Below are 24,693 nucleotides of genomic sequence, written 5' to 3' on the forward strand. Positions count from 1 at the left end.
TTCCGAACCTAACATCTAGTGCTGTTATTACTAAAATGAAACATCATTTCTCAGTCCATGGTAATCCACACAGTTATTTCTGGCAACGGTTCTCAGTTTACTAGTCAATTGTTTCAGAGATTTGCTAAAGAGTGGGAATTTATGCATGTTACTAGCAGTCCTGAATATCCACAGCCAAACGGCCTTGCTGAACATGCAGTACAGAGTTCAAAGCAATTACTGGAGAGGTCAAAGTGCGACAATACTGATATCATCTTGAATTTACTTAATCTCAGAAATATAACCCGTGACACCTAACTTGGCTCACCTGCTCAGAGACTTCTATCTAGGCAAACCAGAACAACCTTGCCTATCAGTTCTAGTTTGTTGGTGTCTGATGCTAAAAACAACAGAGCAATCAAAGCCCAACTTTTAAACAAGTGTTCTTCTCAGAAGTCCAGCTATGACAAAAGGAGCAGATTTCTTCATTCGTTAAAAGGAGAGACAGTGAGGATGCAAGAGGCGAAAGGCTTTGATCAAATTGGTCAAGTGAGAGGTATATGTACCAAGCCAAGATCCTACTTAGTGGAATCTGAGGGTATAAAGTACAGAGGAAACCGCAGACATCTTCTTCCTGTATCAGAAATGATATCACAGCATTGTACCTGTGATACAGACTCAAGATCTCAGAGTAACCCTGCAATGTTTGTACCGAAAAACATGTTGCAGTATCCATTCCCATTCCTGATGATGTCCCAGATGTTCCCAAAGTTGTACATTCCTTGAAGACAGTCCCCATTGCTAGATCCAGTTCTAACTTTTATGTTACATGGTCAGGTCGTATTTCTAGACCTAGTGAAAAATACACAGCAACCTGGACATGATTGTTTTATATGTGTCTGATTTTGTATAATTGCATGTCAAAAGATCATTTCTGTAAATTGCATGTCATTGAATACTGTCATTTCATATATGGATCATTTCTCAAAGAGGGAGGATATAGATTAGAGTGTGTGTATGTACCTTTAAGAAGCATTTTCAGATGTAACATATGCATATAAATACTGAGCACATTCAGGCAGTTGTGCCATTTTGACAGAACAGCCAGTGTTAACATGTATGAGTGTGGTAGTCAGTCTGTTTATAAGTTTACTTAAGCTTAAGTTACAAAGCCTCATTGCTGAAGTGTTTGTGTGTAATAAAGCTGCTTGAACTGATTCCATGAATATCTGTCTGTTTTATCCTGACCAGACGAGTGACACCCAGGTCAGAGATGGCATTCACTTTAATTAATAATGCGTTACTTTAGCTTAAGATTTATTTTTATTTTACAAAGTTTTTATAACAAATCAGCTTTTCCTGAGCTACCTAATTCCTATACTCACCTGTAGTCCTAGACCTGTTTGCATCCTTAGACATAAGTATAAAAGCAATCATTAGGGATGATCAGCTGCATTTATACTGGGCACTTATAGACAAGCAACCTACAATCAATTAAATTTTACATAGGTTCCAACCACCAGGGCCTTCATAAGCCCAGATGTGCAGTCCAACTCAACTGCACTGTTTTGTTAGTGGTGACAGAGTTCAAATCCTACCTCCCTTTGGTGTAATAAATTTTCCTGTATAAAGCCTGAAAAAAAGATCTCAGTTTATTAATGCATTCCTCAACAAACAGTGACATTCTGAGGATGAATTGTGGTTGTTTTTTTCCTGCAAAGAAACTTTGACAAGAGTGGGGGCCCCAGTAAAAGTTGGATTGTGATGTGTATGTCTGAAGATTTTTATGTGCAAGAAAAACAGTTGCTGTTTCAGGCTATAGAGACACAAAGTAAATTTGGTAAGGAATTGGTTAAAAAGAACATATCGGGGAACAGAAACAGGATTTTAAACAAGGTAAAATTTCTACTGATACTTGTATACTTGCATACTGAGAAGACTTGGCTATGTAGGGTGGATCTTACTTAAAAAAAATGTTTAACTGAGCAGAACCCAGTTAATTTCAGTATTTTTTTTCTGGAATGTGTTAGCTTTGAAGGACTCACATAAGTATACTACAAGATATTTTTAAAGTATTAAATATGTGTACTTATCTAAGTAATTGATATCTCACTGTTTTCAGTGTGTGTGTGTGTGTGTGGGGGGGGGGGGGTTACAACCTTTCCATACTTTAGTTATGGACAGGATTGCTGTAGCTTTTTTTGGATAAATGGAACTGGAGTATTAGGAATGATGAAAACCAGAGGTTACTGCAGGAAAGTGCCTTTAATTCCAATAAAAAGTCATCTGCGTGGAGTATAATAAAATAATAGAACACTGTCCAGTTAAAAAAAATCAGATGAAAATGGCAGTATTTTTCTGAGTTGTCCAACTCCATATGATTAGCAGAGTCCATGATATTTTTAAATAAAGGAAAATACTTAGCAAGTAGAAAGTAACTCTCAGGAGACTTCATAATATATTCATTTAACTATCTACGAAGTCTCTAAGAATACAAGCTACATGTCCAGTAATTATTGACAGCATTAAAGTGGATATATCAATGGTTTGTATAAGAATACAAATGGTTAACAGTCTTGTGGAGAAAAAATGTATACTATTTCCATCTCTTCCAAAAGCTTGTGGAAAATGAAGTCAAACATCATCAATTAAGATTACTACCAAATATCTTTGGCATGCATAAGCAACAAGTAGAAGTTAACTTGCTGTTTCCAAAATCTAAGTCCCAGGGTTTTTTTCTTTTCTCCCGGTCTCTTTTGACAAGTTTATGGTTTCAGGTTTTAGTTACAGCAAAACCTTTGGAAGAACTAATTTCCATGTCATTGTAATTTTTTGCTAAAAGTTTTTGGTAAGGCTGTTATCTATCTATAACATTTAGAACAGCATGGTGCAATCTACAATTTTCAAAGGAATATTATTGCATTTCCTTTATTCTTAATGGTGTTCTAGCTTAAGATTTCAACAAATCTGTAGAAGTAATTGAAACAGTGATTATGTTTACTCATTACTTCACTGTAATCATCAGTACGTGATATTAATCTTAAACAAATGTGATGTGTACTATTAATGTTTCAGCACAAAACTGAGTTTCAGACGTTAACGCTTTTCACAGCAAACAACAAAACATCAAAGTATTTTGTGCTTGCAAAGCAAGGAGCAGAGATTACAAAGACATTGAACAGACACAACTCCTTGACTGTTCATTTTTCTTTCCTAAAGAATAATGAAAGAAGATATTTGGACAATTAATGACATCAGCCTTTTAAATTATTTAAATAATGATATAAACTATTTTATTTAGTTTCCTAGTTCAAGAAGGAGAGTTTAAGCCTTTCATTAAAGTAAATGTTATGAGAAAATAATAACAATTTAAGGAACTGCAGATACATGGATTAGTAAAATTCCATATTTTTTATTTGTGAAACATGTTGATGCCTGCCAGCATGTGGCATTTGAAATATGCAAGTTTTTATGGTAATTTATTTTAAATACTTTGATTAATGCAAATTTGACAATATATGAGTTCTAAACATGAAAAGGGTTTCATTATGGCCCTTCCTAATGCTGGAATTCAAAGCAACTAAACTTCATTAATATGAAAATGTTTTTCTTTGCTGCTGTTACATTGTGAATGATAATAGGATGTAATGAAGTTCTTTGAAACAGAATAACATCTAAAGCTTCCTTTTTACAGTAAATGTTAATGAGTTATAAATATTTCAGGTGTATAATTAATGGATTTCATGAACACATTAAACCCAAGAAATGAAACTTAATGTTTTTCTTTGTTTAACTGAAATTCCAACAAAGCAATATGTGTGTTTAGTAACTTAACAAAGGTTATATTTGCTTGTTACTTTATTGCAACTGTGAGTATAGTACATAAAATATTAGACCAATGAGCTATATTATCAATCATGGACAACAAATGTTTTAAGCTTGTGACTGCTAGCTTCAGAAATATGACAGGGGCTGTCTTGAAGAATATTTATGGTGCCTAGTGTTTTGTACCCCAAGGACAAAGATAAGAGAGAATTTCTTTTTCCAAAGCAAAATAATAATGAAATAGTTTTCTGGCTCCACATTTTTTATCATTGTTTTAGAAAGGGATATGCATTTATTCAAGATACTTAATGCAAATGCAATAATAACTAGACATAATTTAAGAGACTGCAGATATGTCCCATGATTAAATCTAAGTTGTTCAGTATGGATAATGACTTGGCTATCTGCCAGAGTTCAGAGTGCAAGGTTTGATCCCCCCATCTCAATTATTTCTAGCAAATGTGTAATTTTGATCAAGTCACTTAAATAAACTGAAACATATAAATTACATATAAATTACATGTTCAAGCCCTTCTGTCAAAAATGTCTATAATGAGAAATCTACTTCCTTATTTAGCAAAATACTACCTTTTAAGTATGAACTTTATTTTACAATATAATTGATTTATTATGCTTAAAAATAAGAAGTAATGCATTTTAATATCTTGTACTAATGCAAGTCTCATGACAGTTTTGTTTGTGCTTAAATTAAAAAGTAGGGGCATAGCTGAAGGCCAAGTATTGACTTTTTTGTAAACTGCCACATGAATAAGTGTTTAAACTGAATTATCTTACAATTTATCCACCCAAAAAGCAGCTTGCAGTGAAGAATCGGCAGCTGTGAAATGTATACTATGTTTTCTGAATTTTATGTAAATCTTTGAGTATTGCAAATATTTTTAATCATTTTAATTATTGTTTGCATGTTTTGTTGAAATAAAACATACTCTTGAAAATGAAAAAAAGTGTCATGAGAGTTCTGTTAATTTAGATTATAGCAGTTACTTCTCCAGACAGAAACTGTGTGTGTGTGTGTGTGTGTGTGTGTGTGTGTGTGTGTGTGTGTGTGTGTGTGTGTGCGCGCACGTGTGTGTGCATGTGTGTGCGTGTGCGTGTCTGTGCGTGTGCATGTCTGTGCGTGTGTGTGTGTGCATATGCGCGTGTGAGTGCATGTGAGTGTGTGTGTATAAAGTACTAAATGTGGAACTGCAATTTTTTTCCCCTAATCATCCTCAATCATCTGTCTCTAAACAGGACATTAAAAGAAGAGATAGTAGAGGAACATGTTGCCTTTGGGACTTTTACATTTTATCAAAAAGATGAGCTGAAAGATTTTTGAAAATGTCAGCAAACCCACCCAGGTCAGAGATGGCATTCACTTTAATTGCTAATGCATTACTTTTTGCATTAAGATTTCTTCCTATTTTACAGACATTTCATAACAAATTAGCTTTTCTTGAGCTACCTGATTCCCATCGTCATGACCTATGGCATAATGACTGAATATTTGTTAAATCATTGCAATAAACCAGATTCTGCTTACCACTCAGACTGTTGGTCATTGGCCTGGCCTAGCCTGCCAACATGAATTCATGCAATGTATTGATGAAGGAGCTGCCAAGTAATGACTGCAGAATTTAAGGAGCCACTATTTAACACCACCTCCAACACTTTGAAGGGTAGAATAGACAATGCAGATACAGAATCACTGAAGATCCTAATCTTATTTTCACCTATTTCTTCAACCCATGCAACTGTTTAGCACAGATGCCCAACATTTTCTTGGAAATAAGGTTAACAGGTAATGAGCATGTGTGACCTCTTTTTGGTGTTTGTCTGCCAACTGCTTTTCATGATCCGCCAATGATTCCAGCACTAATGACCTTCTAGAAAATCACAAAATGCGTACAATGGAACAACAAAATAACTAGTGGAAAGAAACCCACTGAAATGCTGTAAACCTCCGTGTCTTGGGACCACCAACCGCTGGATACCGAGCAGCTCAATAAAAACCACCAGCAAATGTAAACGTACTTGCTCCAGTGATGCCGTACAACAAAAATAAAATGAGCAAAAATAGAAATATACTGTCACTGCGGGCCAAAAGCTGAATAAAAACCAAAACGTATAATATGTATAGTTTTAATAAAACGTACAAAATACATCGGTTAAGCGCTTTCACTTGTGTAGAAATCAAAAAGACTTATATTTGAATGTGATACCTAGCAGACCTAGACCTGTCTGTATCCTTAGACAGAAGTATAAAAGCAATCATTAGGCAAGATCATCTACATTTTTACTGGGTACCTAAATACTATAAAAACTATAAATAAGCAACTTATGATCAATTAAATTCTACAGACTTAGCATTAAAAGTAAAATGAAAGCTGCATTATTTTCATTTGGAATAATGCTACTTAAATTGCTTTTCATATACAAAAACTGAAACCATAAATGGTGATCTAGGGACTAAAATAAATAACATCTTTGGAATATGTATATCAATCTATTAGAATTCAATAACAATGTGACACTGTGAAATATTACCAGCTGTACCCGGAGAAGTAAGACAGTGCATGTGTGTCATATGCCAGCATGGCTAGCTGAAATTTTGTAAATAATCTTATGACATTTGACTATCACATTGATATGTATTAAAATGTATTTGCAAAATTTGCTTATGTTAAAAATGCTGCAACAGAATCTTAACACAGCTCTGAATGTCTGTTATGCCAGAGTCAGGTGAATAGATGTCATGTCATTCTATAACCAGCTGAAGGGTGGAACTCTGGCAGCAGCAGCAGTTTGTTGTTTGTTTTTCTTTGGAACCTGATATAAAAGATATATGTCAGTTATCACAGTTCAGTTATTAGTTGTTCAGTAGTCAGTTGTATTCAGTCAGTGTGTAGTATCTCATCTTGCCTTGTGGAAGTGAACATCTCAGCAGTACATCTTACCTTGCGATACTACTTGAGTTAACTAGGGACACTTTTTCTCTTTAGTTTGGGTAGGAAACGTACAGTGAGATTAGTTTATTATTTCTTTTTCTGCATCTGTGAGATTCTATCCAACTGTGTTATTTTTATATTTCCTGTGATTGAAAAGTCTATTGTTCATTGTAACTAAATAATAAGTATTCTTCTGTTTTATATTGTATTATCCATTATTAAATATTTTAATACCTTTTCATTGTGGCTGGTCTTTTAGTGAACACTCTTTACAACTTGAGAATACTTATGCATATTTTAGTGACACTGTGGTCACTCCAGTAAGTCTTACTACTTCAGTCATACTCTACCATTTATATCAGTATTAATTTGACACAGTATAATTGGTTACCCTTTGTAAGAGCCTTAGAGTATTTGTCTGGTGGCAGCAATCTCTCTTGTAGTCTGGAGAGAGAGGACACAGCTAGTGAGTCTGTCAGCCTTTCCCAGGTGTGTGTGTGCATGCATGTATGTGTGCGTGTCTGTGTGTGTGTCTGTGTGTCTGTGTGTGTGCGTGTGAAAAATCAAATATTCAAGTGTGTGTCAGATTCTCAGAACTGAGACACACTGCTCCAAGGTGGGCCTTGTTTGGGATCTTGAAAGACAGACAGTCCAGTCCCAGTGGAACATGTTGCCTGCATGCTCTTGGGGGAAAATTGTGCTTGATGCAGAGAGCTGCATTCGAAATACTGTGTAAATCCATTTCTGTTTTTGTTGGTGAGGATTGAGGCTCCTTGATTACTGACCCAGAGTAAAAAGTGGCCATCACAAACATTACCAGAGGGAAAAGGTAAATGTGAGATGAGGTGACTAACAAGGATCTTAATGATTGATGTTATTAAAGCTTATTAGACCACAAAATATTATTAAAACAACAGTTATAAGAGCTTTGTTTTTCAAGAAAAAAAAATCACATGGCCTTCTGTTACATACCAGCTGGTGAAGGTGGGTCATGCACTTTGCGCAATCAAGAATATTGTTCTTAGACCAAAGCAACAATTAAAACATTTAAATATAATTAAAAACAGTCTTCAGGTTAAAAAATAAATAACCATGAACATTTTTAAGTAATATTTACAATGCGTATCTTGACTCCTTTGCTATTTTCTTTATGAAAAGTTGTTGTTGTGTCTTTTGGCTCTTCCTGGTTAGGGGTCGCCACAGCGGAACTCCAGTCCGCTAATGATTGGCAGTAGATTTTTACGTGCCGAGTTGCCAGCCCTGACGCACAACCTTCAACGAAGCTACGACCATTCATGCATGTCTCCACACAGAAGACGCTCTAGCTGAGAATCGAAAAGTGCCTTGACAAAATCTGCATGCTTCTGGTAAACAAAATAGTTCATGAGAAAAAAGAAATCACTATTGACAAAAAATATTAAAACATAAAGGCGTTTTGTGCTACACTGAGTAAAATCAAAATATGACATATTGGTCATATATAAATAATTCTGGAAATACACATTTTGATAAATAGATTAATACTGTACTAGTATGTGTATGTCAAAGTAGTGTTGGACATTTTAGTGGTAAAACTTAGTTTATAGTCTTTATTCCTAAAATGCATTGCAGTCTTAATTATAGGTTACATGTAATATAAATATATGCTGAAACAGTTTTATAGCCGAAAGGGAAATGAGTTTGAAATAAATTAATGCTAAATACAATTTAAATATTTATAATATACTTTTTTTGTGGCACAAATGGTCTGATTTTTTTAATGAACTAAAGGCAGATGTACTGAATGTGCTCATTTACACAAAAGAAGAGAAGTTATCTTGTTGCTTCTAGATGAAATAATGTAATGTAATTTAACAGACGGTGCAGTGGTGCAGCAGTAGTATTGTCACCTCCCAGCAAAAGGTTCTCCAGTTCGATTCTTGGCTGGAGTGCCTTCTGTGCAGAGTCTGCATGTCCTCCCAGCATTCTGGTGGGTTTTCTCTGGGTACTTCGGTTTCGTCCGAGATTTCAAAGACATATGTCTGGAGTGTTTCTCCCCAGGCCTCCACTGAAAATTGGCTTTGTTCCAAGTCGGACTTTCCCAGTAAGCAAATGTTAAATAAATAAAATGTTTGACATAAGCCTGTAACAGAAAGAACCAACATTATGTACAACTATAGAAAATGGACTATACAAAAGACTGAATATGTGTTAAAATGTGACGAGTTAAGTTTCATGAAATTTTCACATGCAGAAAGTATGGTTTTTGACTTCTAATTTTGTAATTATGAATTATGTTTTCATTATTCTGTCTTATTCAGCATAAGCTGGAATATAAATGTGTACTGTATGCTTTTCTTAGTTGAATTAGAGTTCACATCCTACCACCCTGCATATATGTGTTGCAATAAATTGCCCTCTGTAAATTCTGAAAAATAAAAGATCTCAGTCTGATTTATTAAGTAAGGTATAGTTTAATGAATATATTCCTCAAAAAGTCCATAGCAACCTTATGTCAGTGTTTGATTGGAGGGGTATATCTCTTGTATGATATGATGTGAAAATGTTTGTTTACCAAAATTATTACATTTATTTATTTATTTATTTATTTATTTATTTACCAGGAAAGTAACCCAGCCACTGGGGATGCACAAGTCAGTGCATTTCTTTGTGCCGGTCCCAAGCCAGGATAAATGGGGAGGGTTGCATCAGGAAGGGCATCCGGCATAAAACTTCGCCAAATCATTTCATGCAGACACCAGTAAATATTTCCATACCAGATTGGTCGAGGCCTGGGTTAACAACAACCGCCACCAGTACTGTTAGCCAACAGGGTGCTGGCGGAAATTGGGCTACTGTTGGCCGAAGGTGGAGAAGAGGTGGTAGGCATGGCTGAAGGCAAGAAAAGATTTGAAAGGCTAGGACTGTAATAGTGAGGGTCAGAACTTTGAATGTTGGCAGTATGACTGGTATAGGGAGAGAGCTAGCTGATATGATGGACAGAAGGAAGGTTGGTATATTGTGTGTGCAAGAGACTAGATGGAAGGGGAGTAAGGCTAGGTGTATTGGAGGTGGGTTCAAATTGTTTTATCATGGTGTGGATGGCAGGAGAAATGGCATAGGAGTTATTCTGAAGGAACAGTATGCTAAGAGTGTTTTGAAGGTGAAGAGTGTCGGATAGAGTGATGTTTATGAAGCTGGAAATTGATGGTGTGATGATGAATCATGTTAGTGCATATGCTCCACAAGTTGGGTGTGCAATGGATGAGAGAGAAAAATTTTGGAGTGAATTGGATGAAGTGGTGATGACTGTACCCAAGGGTGAGAGAGTGGTGATTGGAGCAGATTTCAATGGGCATGTTAGTGAAGGGAACAGAGGGGATGAGGAAGTGATGGGTAGGTATGGTGTTAAACAAAGGAATGCAGAAGGTCAGATGGTAGTGGATTTTGCGAAAAGGATGGACATGGCTGTGGTGAATACGTATTTTAACAAGAGGGAGGAGCATAGGGTGACATACAAGAGTGGAGGAAGATCCACACAGATGGATTATATCGTATGTAGGAGGGCCAGTTTGAAGGAGATTGGAGACTGTAAAGTGGTGACCGGAGAAAGTGTAGAAAGTGTAGTTAGGCAGCATAGGATGGTGGTTTGTAGGATGAGGTTGGTGATCAAGAAGAGGAGGAGTGTGAGGGCAGTACCGAGGATCAAATGGTGGAAATTGAAAAAGAGTAATTGTGAGGTGGAGTTCAGGGATGAGTTAAGACAGGCACTGGGTGGCAGTGAAGAGTTACCAAATAGCTGGGTAACTACAGCAGAGCTAGTAAGGAAGACGGCTAGAAAGGTGCTTGGTATCACATCTGGACAGAGGAAGGACGACAAGGAGACATGGTGGTGGAATGAGGAAGTACAGGAGAGTATACAGACAAAGAGGTTGGCAAAGAAAAGTGGGATTGTCGGAGAGATGAAGAAAGTAGACAGGAGTATAAGGAGATGAGGTGCATGGCAAAGAGAGAGGTGGCAAAGGCTAAGGATAAGGCATATGAAGAGTTGTATGAAAGGTTGGACACTAAGGAGGGAGAAAAGGACCTGTACTGATTGGCTAGACAGAGGGACCGAGCTAGGAAAGATGTGCAGCAGGTAAGGGTGATAACAGATAATGAGGGAAACATACTCACAAACAAGGAGAGTGTGTTGAGGAGATAGAAAGAGTACTTTGAGGGGTTGATGAATGAAGAGAATGAGAGGGAGAGAAGGTTGGATGAAGTAGGGATAGTGAATCATGAAGTACAATGGATTAGCAAGGAGGAAGTAAGGATAGCTATGAAGAGAATGAAGAATGGAAAGGCTGTTGGCCCAGATGATATACCTGTGGAAGCATGGAGGTGTTTAGGTGAAATGGCAGTGGAGTTTTTAACCAGATTGTTTAATGAAATTTTGTAAAGTGAGAGGATGCCTGAGGAATGGAGAAAGTATTTTGGTACCGATTTTTAAGAATAAGGGTGATGTGCAGAGTTGTAGTAACTACAGAGGGATTAAATTGATCAGTCACAGCATGAAGTTATGGGAAAGAGTAGTGGAAGCTAGGTTAAGAAGGGACGTGATGATTAGTGATCAGCAGTATGGTTTCATGCCGGGAAAGAGCACTACAAATGCAATGTTTGCTCTGAGATTGTTGATGGAGAAGTACAGAGAATGTCAGAAGGAGCTGCATTGTGTTTTTTGTAGACTTAGAGAAAGCATATGACAGGGTGCCTAGAGAGTAGTTGTGGTACTGTATGAGGAAGTCAGGAGTGTCAGAGAAGTATGTAAGAGTGGTACAGGATATGAACGAAGGTAGTGTGACAGCGGTGAGGTCTGCGGTGGGAGTGACGGATGCGTTTAAGGTGGAGGTGGGGTTACATCAAGGATCAGCTCTGAGCCCTTTCTTATTTGCAATGGTGATGGACAGGTTGACAGACAAGAATAGACAGGAGTCCCCATGGACTATGGTGTTTGCAGATGACATTGTGATCTGTAGTGAGAGTAGGGAACAGGTGGAGGAGACCCTGGAGAGATGGAGATATGCTCTAGAGAGAAGAGGAATGAAGGTCAGCAGGACTAAGACAGAATATATGTGTGTGAATGAGAGGGAGGATAGAGGAATGGTGGGGATGCAAGGAGTAGAGGTGGCAAAGGTGGATGAGTTTAAATACTTGGGGTCAATAGTTCAGAGTAACGGTGAGTGTGGAAGAGAGGTGAAGAAGAGAGTACAGGCATGATGGATTGGGTGGAGAAGAGTGTCAGGAGTGATTTGTGACAGACGAGTACCTGTAAGAGCGAAAGGGAAGGTCTGCAAGAGGGTAGTGAGACCAGCTATGTTATATGGGTTGGAGATAGTGGCATTGACAAAAAGGCAGGAGTTTGAGCTAGATGTGGCAGAATTAAAGATGTTAAGATTTGCACTGAGTGTGACGAGGGTGGACAGGATTAGGAATAGGTATATTAGGGGGTCAGCCCAGGTTGGAAGGTTTGGAGACAAAGCCAGAGAGGCAAGATTACATTGGTTTGGACATGTGCTGAGGAGGGATGCTGAGTATATTGGGAAAAAGATGCTAAGGATGAAGCTACCAGGTAACAGGAAAAAAGGAAGGCCTAAGATAAGGTTTATGGATGTGGTGAGAGGACATGCAGGTGGTTGGTGTGACAGAGCAAGATGCAGAGGACAGGAAGAAATGGAAACAGGTGATCTGCTGTGGCGACCCTAACGGGAACAGCCAAAAGAAGATGATGATGATGTTTACCAGGAAAGTCCGACTGGGCCAGAAGCCCATTTTCAGCAGAGGCCCAGGGAGAAAATCTCCACAGAAATATAAGCAAAATACAATAACTAGATAGTACAATAATATACATATAGAAAAATGCAGAATAAACATCATCTAGTTAGTCTATACAAAGAAGTATTCAATACAGTTTTCTAGTAGATACAAGTTCAAAAAGAATACAAGCATTTCACTAAAGATTACTGTGAGAAAAATAAAATTAGTACTGTGTACATATTAAATAGTTATGAACAAATGAGATTTCCTTAATAAATATATATATGTATATATATATATATATATATATATATATATATATATATATATATATATATATATATAATTTTTTTCCTGAGTAGTAATAACACTGAGGAGAGGGAGAAAATGAGATAAGGAGTGGACAGTGTGATGAGAGTTATAGATATCTTGTCAGTCAGGTTTGGCGCAGGAGCAATGCCAGTTTTTGGATAGATTTTCAAATAGAAGTTGTTTGAAATTCATAGATTCAAGTGTGTTTTGGAGGGTGTGGGGGTAGAGAGTTCCATAATTTGTCTATTTTATCAGAGAATAGAGCTTTACTATGAGTGTTGTTAGCTTTGTTTAATGTCAGAAAGTTTCTGTCTGCATATCTTAGATTTAGTGGGCATGAGTAGGGAACAACAAGTTCCTTGAGGAATGGCCAATTGTCAAGATGGAAGATGATATTGTGTGTGAATTTAAGTTGGTAGAAATGGAGAAGGTTAGGTAGTTCGAGCCAATTTAATAGAGCAATACAGTGGTGGTTTTGGTGGGAAAGGTTGGTTGCAAAGCATAGAGTGGAGGAAGGTTCTCTATATGGCTAATCTGGTATTGTCAGTGAGGAATGGCTTGCTTCTGTACAGTGAGCCAAGTTTGACATGAACTTTCTTAATTGTGATGGCTATGTGTTGGTCTAGTCTGAGTTTGTTGTCGATTTTCATGCCAAGGAGTTTTGTATCCTCAACTTCTTGGATGACTCTGTTGTTTGCTGAGAGAATGGTGAAAGGAGGGGTGGTCGGTGATTGTTTGCTACTCATAAATAGCATTAACTGCATCTTTTTGGGGTTGAAAATTAGTTGTGATTTACGTAGATATGTTTCTATATCATTAAAACCTTGTTGGGCTACTATTTGGAGGTCCAGTGAGGTATCTGATAAGCAGATTAAAGTTGAATCATCCGCATACTGAACTATAGCATGTGTTGTGGATGAGGCTAGATCATTAGAGAAGATGGTGAAAAGAAGGGGCCCTAGTATGGATCTTTGGGGAACTCTGAGTGGAGAGAGTTCAGATTTCTATCATACTGCTTGTTGCCTGTCAGAAAGCTTAGGAACTAGGAGAGGGAAGTTTTTGATAGGTTTAGTGAGGCAAGAGTATTAAGAAGTTTCTGATGGGAGACTGTGTCAAATTCTTTTGATATGTCTAGGAAGATTGATGCTACTTGCTGGTTTGAATTTCTGAGTTGGTTGATGTTAGAGAAATTAATTAGGGCTGGTGGTACTGTGTTTGTCTGAAACCAGGTTTTGGGGTAGCAGGTATTGTAGTAATTGAGCGCGTATACATTTTTCCAGAATTTTGACACAGGAGGAAAAGATGGCTATGGGTCTGTAATTTTTAATTCTGTTGATGTTCCTCCTTTATGTGGAGGGGTGATATAAGAAATTTTCCATAATTTTGGTACATATTGTTCTACTATAGATCTCTTTACCAGAATGGAGATAGGCACAACTATGGCATTGGCTGAAATTTTGAGGTGCCCACTGGGGAGCTGATCAGCTGCTAAGGAAGAAGGTTTCAGCTTCTTCAGCATTGTTTTTATGGTGTTAGTTGGGACAGGTTTGAGGTCAAAAGAGTTGTTAGTTTCCACATTGGGTGGAAGAGACGGTGGGGTGGAATTGTTCTCTGTAACTAAGGAGAGAATGTTGTTTATAAAGTAGGTGTGATTTGTGACACAATACACTTTGGTTATTGGTTCTGGGGTAGTAGCTTTACATGAGTGGAGGAACAAGATAATTGCCTGGCAGAACTTTTTGGTATTGTGTTCTTATTTATTTTGCACAGATGTATAATATGTTTTTTTTGTCTAGACGGAGTTGTCTTTTTTTTCTGGTATTGAAATCAGGTTTCGTCCCTTAGTTTTTGAAGTCTAATGGTTTCTTTTGATCTCCAGGGCAATCTCTTATTTTTAACACGACATGTACGAGTTGGTATTTAGAATAGCTAGAAATGTGTCATTGAAGTATGTGATGGCCTGTTTGAGTTGGAGATGACGGCGTGGTGTCCAGTTACATTTAATGATCATGTCTAAGCAGGAATGGCCTTAGGTCAACTGGTGCCCTAGGCAAAATGGCTTCATGACATCCCCACCACACCACCTGGTCCCCCCATCCTGGTCTACCTACAGCAAATAAATACTGAAAAAGTGCCCCTACTAGATCGGCGTCCTAGGTGGCCACCTAGTTGGCCTATGCCTAAGACCGGCTATGTGTCTAAGAATGCTTCAATGGAGAAGTTTTTGGTATTTTGTACGACTTTGTAAACTATGGTTCTGGGTGAGTTGAGCTGATGACAGATTAAGTAGGCAGGTCTGTGGTCACTTAAATTATTTGGAAGGCATCCAGAGATAGTTGTGGGTGGTACTGTTAGTAAGTGACCAGTCTAAGATAGATTCCTTTTTGCAATGTTTATCTATTTGAGTGGGAAACTGGATTGTTTGGGAGAAACCATGTAGATTTATGAAGGTGGAGTGGTTATCACCAGTGCAAGTGTTCCAGTCTAAGTTGAAGTAGCCTGTGATAATGGTTTCATGGGTGTAGGTTGAGGCTGTCCAGGCTATGAGTTCCTCAATGGCAGTGGAAGCATTGTTGGGAGGTATGTAAGTGCCTATTATGGTAATATTCATCTTTGGGTTGATTCTGAGCCTTGTTACTAGGACTTCAAAGTTATCATAAGGATATTTGATGGGTAACCCCAGCCTAGAGATACAGAGGACATAGCCCTGCCAGTGGATGCACAGACGCACATGTACATATACACACACAGCTTGAAGTGTATCTTACACAAGTTGTTTGTCTATGCTTAGGTCATCTTTGTAGAAGATTGCAACCCTGCCTCACCTGTGTACACAATAACTTTGTGGGAGTATGCCTGGGTCTCTTATGTGGGGTTTTAGCCAAGTTTCTGTTGCTATAAGCATGTCTGGTAAGTATTGTGCAATGAATGCATGAATGTATGTGATTTTGTTAACTAGGCTTCTAAGGTTCGTGTTAAGAATGAGAAGGTCTGACGTTTTAATGTGAGGAAAGGGTGGAGTGGTAGGCAAGATGGTATGTTGTTCAGTATGTGGCCACGATTGGGGTGTATATCACCACTATGGAGAATCTGTGATAATATACATGCATGTTTGTGTGACAGTTTGGAGAGTATGTGAAGGTGTTTGCTTTAATGGTATTGCTGATATCTACATGTTTGAAGTGGAAGTATGCAATAGATGTGTGATTATAGAGTTAGGAGGAGATGGCAAGGTAGGAGACTGAGGAGTGGATGGTATTAGTATAATATAGTGCGGGTCTATGGACATGTATCTGCAGGTGAGTGTAAGATGTTAGGTAGTATACAAATAGCAGTAGGGTATAGAGTGTTGGCAGGAGAAAGAGCATGTTGTGTATTGTTTTTAAATGTTAGGTTAGCTGAATAGTGTAATAAAGAAGATGTAGGGACAGAGGGGTGTTGATGTAGTGTGGTGGGAGTAGAGTGATTAAGGACAGTTGCAATTAAGCTGTGTGAGGGGAGGGATGAGTGTTACAAATAGTGTATTGGTTAATTGAGATGTGACTGGTGGAGGGAGGGTGATTGTTGATTGGGGGAAGTTAGGGGCATGGTTAGTCTTTGTATAAGTCTAGGTGATGCAGGGGTGGGTAGGAATGGGAGTAGGGTAGGGGAATGGAGCAGGCAGGCCCACCTCACAGAAGAGTGCAAAGCAAAACAATCAGTATGAGAAGTGGAAACCTTGGAGCTGTAAGGTAAGTGAAAGCAAGGATGAGGTAGAGGTAGAAAGGTAGGGGTATAAGCAGATAGTTGCAGAAACACTACTGTTATGGCCTTGGTGTGTAAAGTAAATCAACAAATGAAGCCAAATCTATCTGGAGACAAAAATACACAAAGTAAATGGTACTAGCCTTACTTTACAGGAATTCTAATGGGGTAGCAGATTTATTTGGGACTTACTGCAAGTATATTGTTAGTTGCACCACCTAGTGGCTAGAGATGAAGCTATAGTTGCCTGAGGTGGGGGAGGGACCCCTTGCAGGTGTGCGCACTGGCCAAAACAATGTTTAAAAAATAACTAGTAAAAGTACCAAATTTGCTATAAAAATAAATGTAAACATCCAGTCACAATGTTTAAAACATAACTATTAAGGGACCAAATTTGCTGATAATAAGAACCATCCATTCACCTATGCAGACTTGTCTGGTGGGTATCCTTATCAAAAATATTATTCTTGGCTTGCAAAAACTGTAGGTAGAAACTGGACTGTAGCAGTGGTTTTATTTGGCAGTATTGCAGTTGCTGGGGGGGGGGGGGTGACCCGAGCTGCGATGATACAGGCAGACCAAGTGTGCTGTAAAAAGAGATAATAAGTGATATTAGGAATATGGCTAGTTACTGCAAAGTGCACAACAGCAGTGAGCAGTCAAGTAAGAGGAGTGAGTGTGAGCTGACTGAGTGTGGGTGTGAGTTGTTAGGAGAGGTGCAAAGGAACACAGAGAGGCTGTAAGAGGATCTGTGGTGTCTGTGGAGTGAACGTCCAATGACTGAGAGAGACAAAAGTTCAACAGATCTTAATGTATAGACTGCTGACCTCATAGCTTGTAGTGGATTAGATAACAGGCAGAAATCATATAATAGTAACAGTGAAACACATACTTATGCAGTCATCATTTCTCAAAATAACAGTGCAGTAGGCACTAATTGCTTAGAACACATTTGAAGGTAACACAGAACACACACCTATGCAAGACTGTAATATTAAGTAATACAGAATAGCACTAATCAGTAAAAACCAAAGAAGCTTGCCAGTTGTCAACAGGGAACAAGCGTTTCCATCTCTGGCAACTTAGAAAACTGCTTTAGTAAATGGAATATGTGCTGTTGCAAGTTCTACAAATACCTAGGGAAAGGATACTGTAGGCAAGTACACAAAACAGTCAAGACCGGTTAAGCAGCATTACATTACATGTGTCACCAGCCAAAATCCATTGCAAGCATAACAGCATATTTAACAGCAAACAGTTTATGTAGGAAAAGCAGTCACTGCTTCACTTAGTCCCTTAGACCACTGTAAGGATAACAGCATATGTAACAGCAAACAGTTTCTGTAGCAAAAGCAGTCACTACTTCAGTTAGTTCCCTAGACTACATACAGTTAGCTAAGTACTTCAGTTGGAAAGCATAAAAATGCCTATTGACACAGGTGCACAAGAAATATTTGAAAATAGCTTAAACAATTGCAGGCACTTACATGCACATGTGCACACTGAAAAGGGGCTGGGGAGAGCTTCCTCACCACGAGCAGGCCAAAAATAACTATTTTAAAATGGCGCCACTCAAGAAGACCCACTAATATAGACTAGTTAATGTGCATGGGGGGAGTAGAGGAGGGATATACAAAATGGGGGAAGGTAGAACCAGAAAAAGCAGGTAGAGGTAAGTCCCCCCCCCTTCAGAGAAGAGTGCAAAGAAAAACAATCAGTATGAGAAGTGGAAACCGTGGAGCTATAAGGTAAGTGAAAGCAAGGAAGAGGTGGAGGCTGAAAAGCAGGGGTATAAGCAGATATTTGAACAAGCGCTACTTTTATGGGCTTACATATATTATAGTTTTTCATATTTAGTTTGAGACACCAACTTTGCACTAGTTTTTAACATAGACTAACTTATGTTGGGGCAATTTTGATTCATTGAAGGAACTAGTAACAGCAGCCAATTTACATTCCACAAACGTGGATAACCATAAGCCAGAAGTGTTGGCTAGAAAGTCTGAAAAATAAATATCCAATAGGAAAAGGCCCAGTACAGAGCCGTTTGGCGTACCAGTGGTAACTTTTCTGTTTTTTGAAGTGGCACATGCCACTCTAACCACATGGGTTCAGTCATTACCAGTTAGCTATCCACCATACAACACAAAGATATATATTCAGATTTATAAGCATGTCATTAATGCATACAAAGGGAATAGCATCAAAGATCTTGCCAAAGTCCAGGTATGCTACATGCACTGCATAACCACTACCCAGTGCTACAGTCATTGTTATTAAGGTTAAAATACTGAACATAACCTTGAGAAATCTAAACTGGTGACTGCCCAGGATTATCAATGTCCAGGTTAATGAGGTCTAAGATACAACATCCAATAGCTCTGCATATGAAGCTAGTGAAACTAATAGGTCAACAGTTACTAGGGTCCATGGTTGGAACACCCTTGTGTAATGGTATTACAATGGCTATTTTCAGGGCTTTGGAAATGTAACAGTGGAGAGGCTTAGATTAAAACATTTAAGTAGGGGTTCATATAGGTCCTATTGGTATGTTATCAGATCAAATGAATGAGATGCTCTTAACTTTTCAGTGCTGATAGAAATTATTCCAAAGTAGTGAAAAGAGGTAACTGAGATTCTAAAATCTGTGAAATAAATTCTGCAAATTCTGCCAATACACATTTTGATAAATAGATTATCTACTACAAAAATTTCTCCATTATAATTAATGTTAACATGATGCCAATTATATCAACTATTATTTTCCTCAAGTAAGCTGCTATTGATATATTATTATTTTTTAATACGTTGTGTTAAATTTTAAGTAAAAATCAAGCTTCTGAGCATTTTTTTATTTTCAACCCTAATTCTTGTAATGTATTGGGTAAAATGTTTAACTAACACTATCATTACAAAAATTGTAATCTACCTGTGTATGCTACAAAAATTGTAATACACCTGTGTATGTTCCTAAATGTATTATGTAAATTCTAACACTATTACTGTAAACATTGTAATCTATCTTGCAAATGTACCTGATTTCTTATTATGGAGCTTTTCTCGTGAGCCCCTGCTAAAAACAGGTTATTTGACCCAGTCAGAAGATTCTGGTTAACCAGTGGTGGCTGGTGACTTAAAATCAATGGGGGGGGGGGCTGCAGGAGACAGCTGAATGCGTGGAGTCAATGGGAAGGGGTGTGGCCAACTAGAAAGTGGAGGAACTATGCTCAAAACCACAAAAACTGTAACTTTAATTAAATATGCTGCCCTGGGTGCCAAACCGTCATTATAAGAGTCCAATCAAGACAAAATGAAGTGTAGAAGAAAAAAAATGTTTTAATGCATTGGCTGCATGACAACTTACTTAATATCTAGATGTAAACAAAAAGGTTGTGAGGTATGAAACAATAAATTACTTTTTAAATACATTACTGGAATGCCAGTCAAAATCAAGTATAAGAAAAACAAGCAGCAGTCAACTCAAACCACTTCTCCTTGCACTGCAGTTCTAATTACAATTTATATCCAGCTTTATTAAAGTACCAAGTAACATGCTGAAAGTAGCAATCTCTGTGACACCCCAACTTGTAAACATGTTTCTTATCCAAAAACGACCTGCTGCCTGAACAACTATCTACTTGTTTCATGAGGAAATCATGATCAAAGTAAAAAATGAAAAGCAAACAAGAAACAAGCTCAACATATATTGCTTAAAGGATTACTGCACAGGCTATGGACCACAAGTGATAAATTGGCATTCTGTTTAGTTTACAGGTAAAGCCTGCAAAGATGACTGCAAGTCTCCAATAAATGTAATGAGCTTCTTAAAATAATGTAATCCTGTCCTTTATTCCAAATATTGTCATATGCATATACAGATACCCAATATATGCATATACCCAAGGCTTATACGTTATCTAGTTATATAAGTATTCTCTGCATGGCAACAACAGAAAAGCTTTCAATGCTGGCAATTCTTTAACAGTATGCTTATTAAAGCTTACTTGCATCTTACAATCTCAGACAAGCTTACCTGGTGGTCCTTAAAGCATTGCTACTTAAACACAAAGCAACAGGTACTTTCAGAATAATAATAAGCATAAATCAACAGTATAACAATATGACAGAAACCAGAACATTCTGCAAAATCAAAGTCAGATGAAAAGCTACTGTAGTACTTGTGTCTACCTTGGATGGGGGGATACTCTGCACATTTACACTGCATAACTGCTCCTTGCCTTGCTTGGACACACCCAGAGTCACCACATGGGGGAGTGGGGTGCAACAAGTATGTCACAATTTGAAATATCTCTCAACCTCAGAGCAAGACATCTGGACAAAGCCATACATAGAAGTGGGACAAAGGCCCAAAAATAAGGACAATTTTAAAATATTGCTCTTATAAACTTAGAAGGATAATAGAATAGTAGGTCTTGCATTAGTATGAATTTTCTGAAGGGTAAAATGGACCAAAAATGTGATGATGCAAAAATATAAAATAGCCACACAATACAGCTAGGAACCTATCAAAGAAAGGACATTTTTTTAATATTAGTACTGCTAACTTGAGCAGCTGACAAAATAAAAGAATCTACATGCATTTCTGAAATAAAAGTAATCTATAACTCTGATTACAGTTATTTATTAATTGTAAACCTTCCAAGTTTTCTTTCAAAAGTGCTATTTTGTGGAGGGATTATTAGGGGAAGAGCAACATTTTGAGCCAAATTCAGGGACAGTTGAGAGGTTTGGCTATGCCTAATTTTATAAAGCAATTTATTTGCACGTACCTCTCAACCTGTTAATGCAGGAAATCTAGACAAGGCCAAATATATTGGGGGGAACATAAACAGTACTAAAAATTGCTCTTGTATAAACTGAGACAGTTGAAAGAATATAACAGGTCTTGCTTTAGCATGCATTTTTTCTGAAGGTTGTGAAATCTGAAACTCAGTGTCATTATTTAGTGACTTCATTCCTAAATGATTTGCCAGAAAACAACAAATTTTATGAGGAACAAACCAAAAATAAGAAGCAAAAATCTATTCATTCTGTGAAAATCTGGGCAGCTGAGAGGTATAGTTCAGCCGGGGCTGTCTTTGAGTTTGCCGCCCTTCCCCCTCACAAAATCATGGTCGAATAGAGCCTCCCCCCTGCAGCCATTCTAAAGAACCATTACTTGGCTATTTCACCCCATTTACCATAAACAGTAATGTGCATATTGCTTTGCTTCTATGATGATTTGGACTTCATTTGAAAGTTTTATTTTGCATTTTACATCACAAACACCAAGACATCTGCTAAACAAAGCAATACAGTCTTACAATGAAAACAAACTTGGCATTAAAACTTCTCTGCCCTTGAAACTCACATTCATTGAAACCCACATTCAAAGAAAATACATTTTGCCAGTGGCAGATAAAGATTAACTTTGGGCTGTTTTCAAATCATAGGCCCCTTGCACATGAAACATACACATGCTCTTTTTTTTCCAAATAATTTTATTAAATAACCGTTAAAATGAACAAATATTTCCATGAAATTGTAACATTTTTTCTTTAAACATGCACATGCTCTTTGATACACCTTCCTGATTGTATTAAATTATATTCCTTGTACAATACAGTACAGTTGTTAGAGGGCATTTTAAATTTGTTTTGAACATTTTTTCAGTAAACAATGAAACAAAATGCATACACCAATAATGACAAAACTGCCCAATTCAGAACAGTTCAATCAAAAAAGTCTACACAAACTTCTACAGTCCACCAGTATCAGTAGATATGCACAATCTCTGAAGAAGTAAAAGTCATCTAAATAATTCCACATTAAAGAAATCTGTAACTAATGAAGAGGTTGCTGCTAGCAAACAACTTTATATTTCATTGTTTCATCTACAAATAAAGTGTCTGTTGCCCTTGAGGAATAAATTGCCTATGTTGCATTATAAAAAATGATAAGCTAGTAATATTGCAATAGGGAATGGATGGCAAACTGATAAGAGGTTCATAATCACTAGGTATCTTCACCAAGAAGGATTGCAGCATCCACCCCCTTCACAACACACAGTACAGTATCAGCAATGTATCTACCTACCGTGGGAGCAGAACCCACAGCCTTCTGCACCAAAAACAAGTGCACTACCTGTTGTGCTATTAACAATGCAAGCTGACTTAGCATAAGCAGCATTAAACTTTTGTTCCCCTGCAGCTTTCTGCTTTTTGTAAAATCTACTTGACACTCAGCTGTATCTCTGAACTTTGCAGCACAAGAAATCTGGAAAAAGCCAACATTTATTGGGGGGGGGGCAAAAACCAGGGATACATTTTAAACATTGCTTGTATAATGTTGGAAAGTTGCTAGAATAAAATGCTGTGTTACCACCATACATTTCACTGCCAAGTATTGAACCCAGGACCCTGTGTAAAATAAAGTCAGAGCAACATACCACTATGCCAAATCATCTGTTGTGTGAAAGAGAGGAAGACTGAAACTTAAATGTCTAACATTTAGTGAATTCAGTTCTCAACATAGCTGTCAACCTCTTAGCACAAAACACCTGAACAAAGCCAGTAATGGGGGAATACAGCCCCCGAACATATTCAGTGAATTCAGTTCTCACCAGAGCTCTCAACTGTAGCACAAAAAAACTGGACGAAGCCAATAATGGGGGAATACAGTCCCAAAAATAGGGACACATATCAAATACCCATGTTATAAACTTAGAAGATTGGTAGAATAAAAGGTTTTGTGTTACCATGTACGTTCTGAAGAATATGAAATCTGAAATTCAAGTGTCTGTTATTTTTATTTATTTAACATTTGTTAACCAAGAAAGTCTGACTTGGAACAAAAGCCAATTTTCAGCAGAGGCCCAGGGAGAAACACTCCAGACATATGTCTTTGTAAGATGGAAGAACATGCAGACTCCACACAGAAGGCACCCCAGCCAAGAATCAAACCAGAGAACCTGTAGCTGTCAGGCAATAATGCTACCAGTGCACCACTGCACGATTGACTGTGCAAGGTAACAAAAATACAGAAACTACAGATTTTGAGGAACAGAATAGAACAAATATGAGGCAAAACTCTGCAAATTTTTTACAAATGGTGGTGGGTAGGGAATTCAGGCCCTTGCCACCTACAACCAAGGTACAGCGTTCAACCCTGGCTCAAGCCTGAGGTATTCTCTATCTACCACCATGTGTTCTCTCTAGCCACCAGTATACAGCAACTGGGGCATACACACACACATGGCCTTCCATTGCTGTACAGCTCCATATTCCACTTGCTAAGCTCCTGTCAGATGTCACTAATCCCGTGGCGAGTCCTTCCTTCCTGCAGATGTTGCAGTCTGATCCCTTTCCAGTCTATGCAGTTGTAACTAACTGCATAGACTTGCTCTTGACTGTTGTGTTTCTAATCCGGACTGCTGGTGAATCAGTCCGGAGCTCGGTGCATGCTCCGCACTGGTTCAGCACTTTCTGACATACTTAAAAAGATCTGTAATTATTTATTTTGGTTTCAGATGTTATTTTAATTTCCTATTCAGCTCTGAGTTTTCCAGTAGCACCCTTAGGCTCTTTGCTAGTTGTGTGCTGTTAAGGTGGGTATAATGGAACCTTTTATCAACATTAAGTAATTTCTTTTCTGTCAGAGGAGCATTATGTTGAATTGTTTTAGATCATCAAGTAAGTGAAGGCAGTTTATTTCTGAGAAGTCCCTTAACAAAGAAGTATTTGGAAGGGAACTACCACCACTTCTAATTAAAAAAGGTCAATGATTTATGATGTGATTTAATGAGGAAAGAAGGCACTCATAGAGGTTTGCAAGAATGAGGCATATTTGTGAGGATAATATCAAAGCTATTTGGAACCCTTGTAGGATGATTAACTATTTAAACAAAGGAATATTTATCATGTTAAAGAAGTGTTGAGCATACTGACCACTGGCAGTGTTAGGTCAGTTATTTTACTGGAAATCTGCCAGTTGATGTTTCATATTATTTCTTTAATTGTTTGCAAAGAGTGCTTTCTGCTTCTGTTAGCCAGCATGTTAGATAACTTCCACAGATTCACCTCTTATTAAACAAATATACGCACATATATAT

The sequence above is a fragment of the Protopterus annectens genome, chromosome 3.part0 (genome assembly GCF_019279795.1).
Source record: "Protopterus annectens isolate FY-2018-M chromosome 3.part0, PAN1.0, whole genome shotgun sequence".
In the NCBI taxonomy this organism is placed as follows: domain Eukaryota; kingdom Metazoa; phylum Chordata; order Ceratodontiformes; family Protopteridae; genus Protopterus; species Protopterus annectens.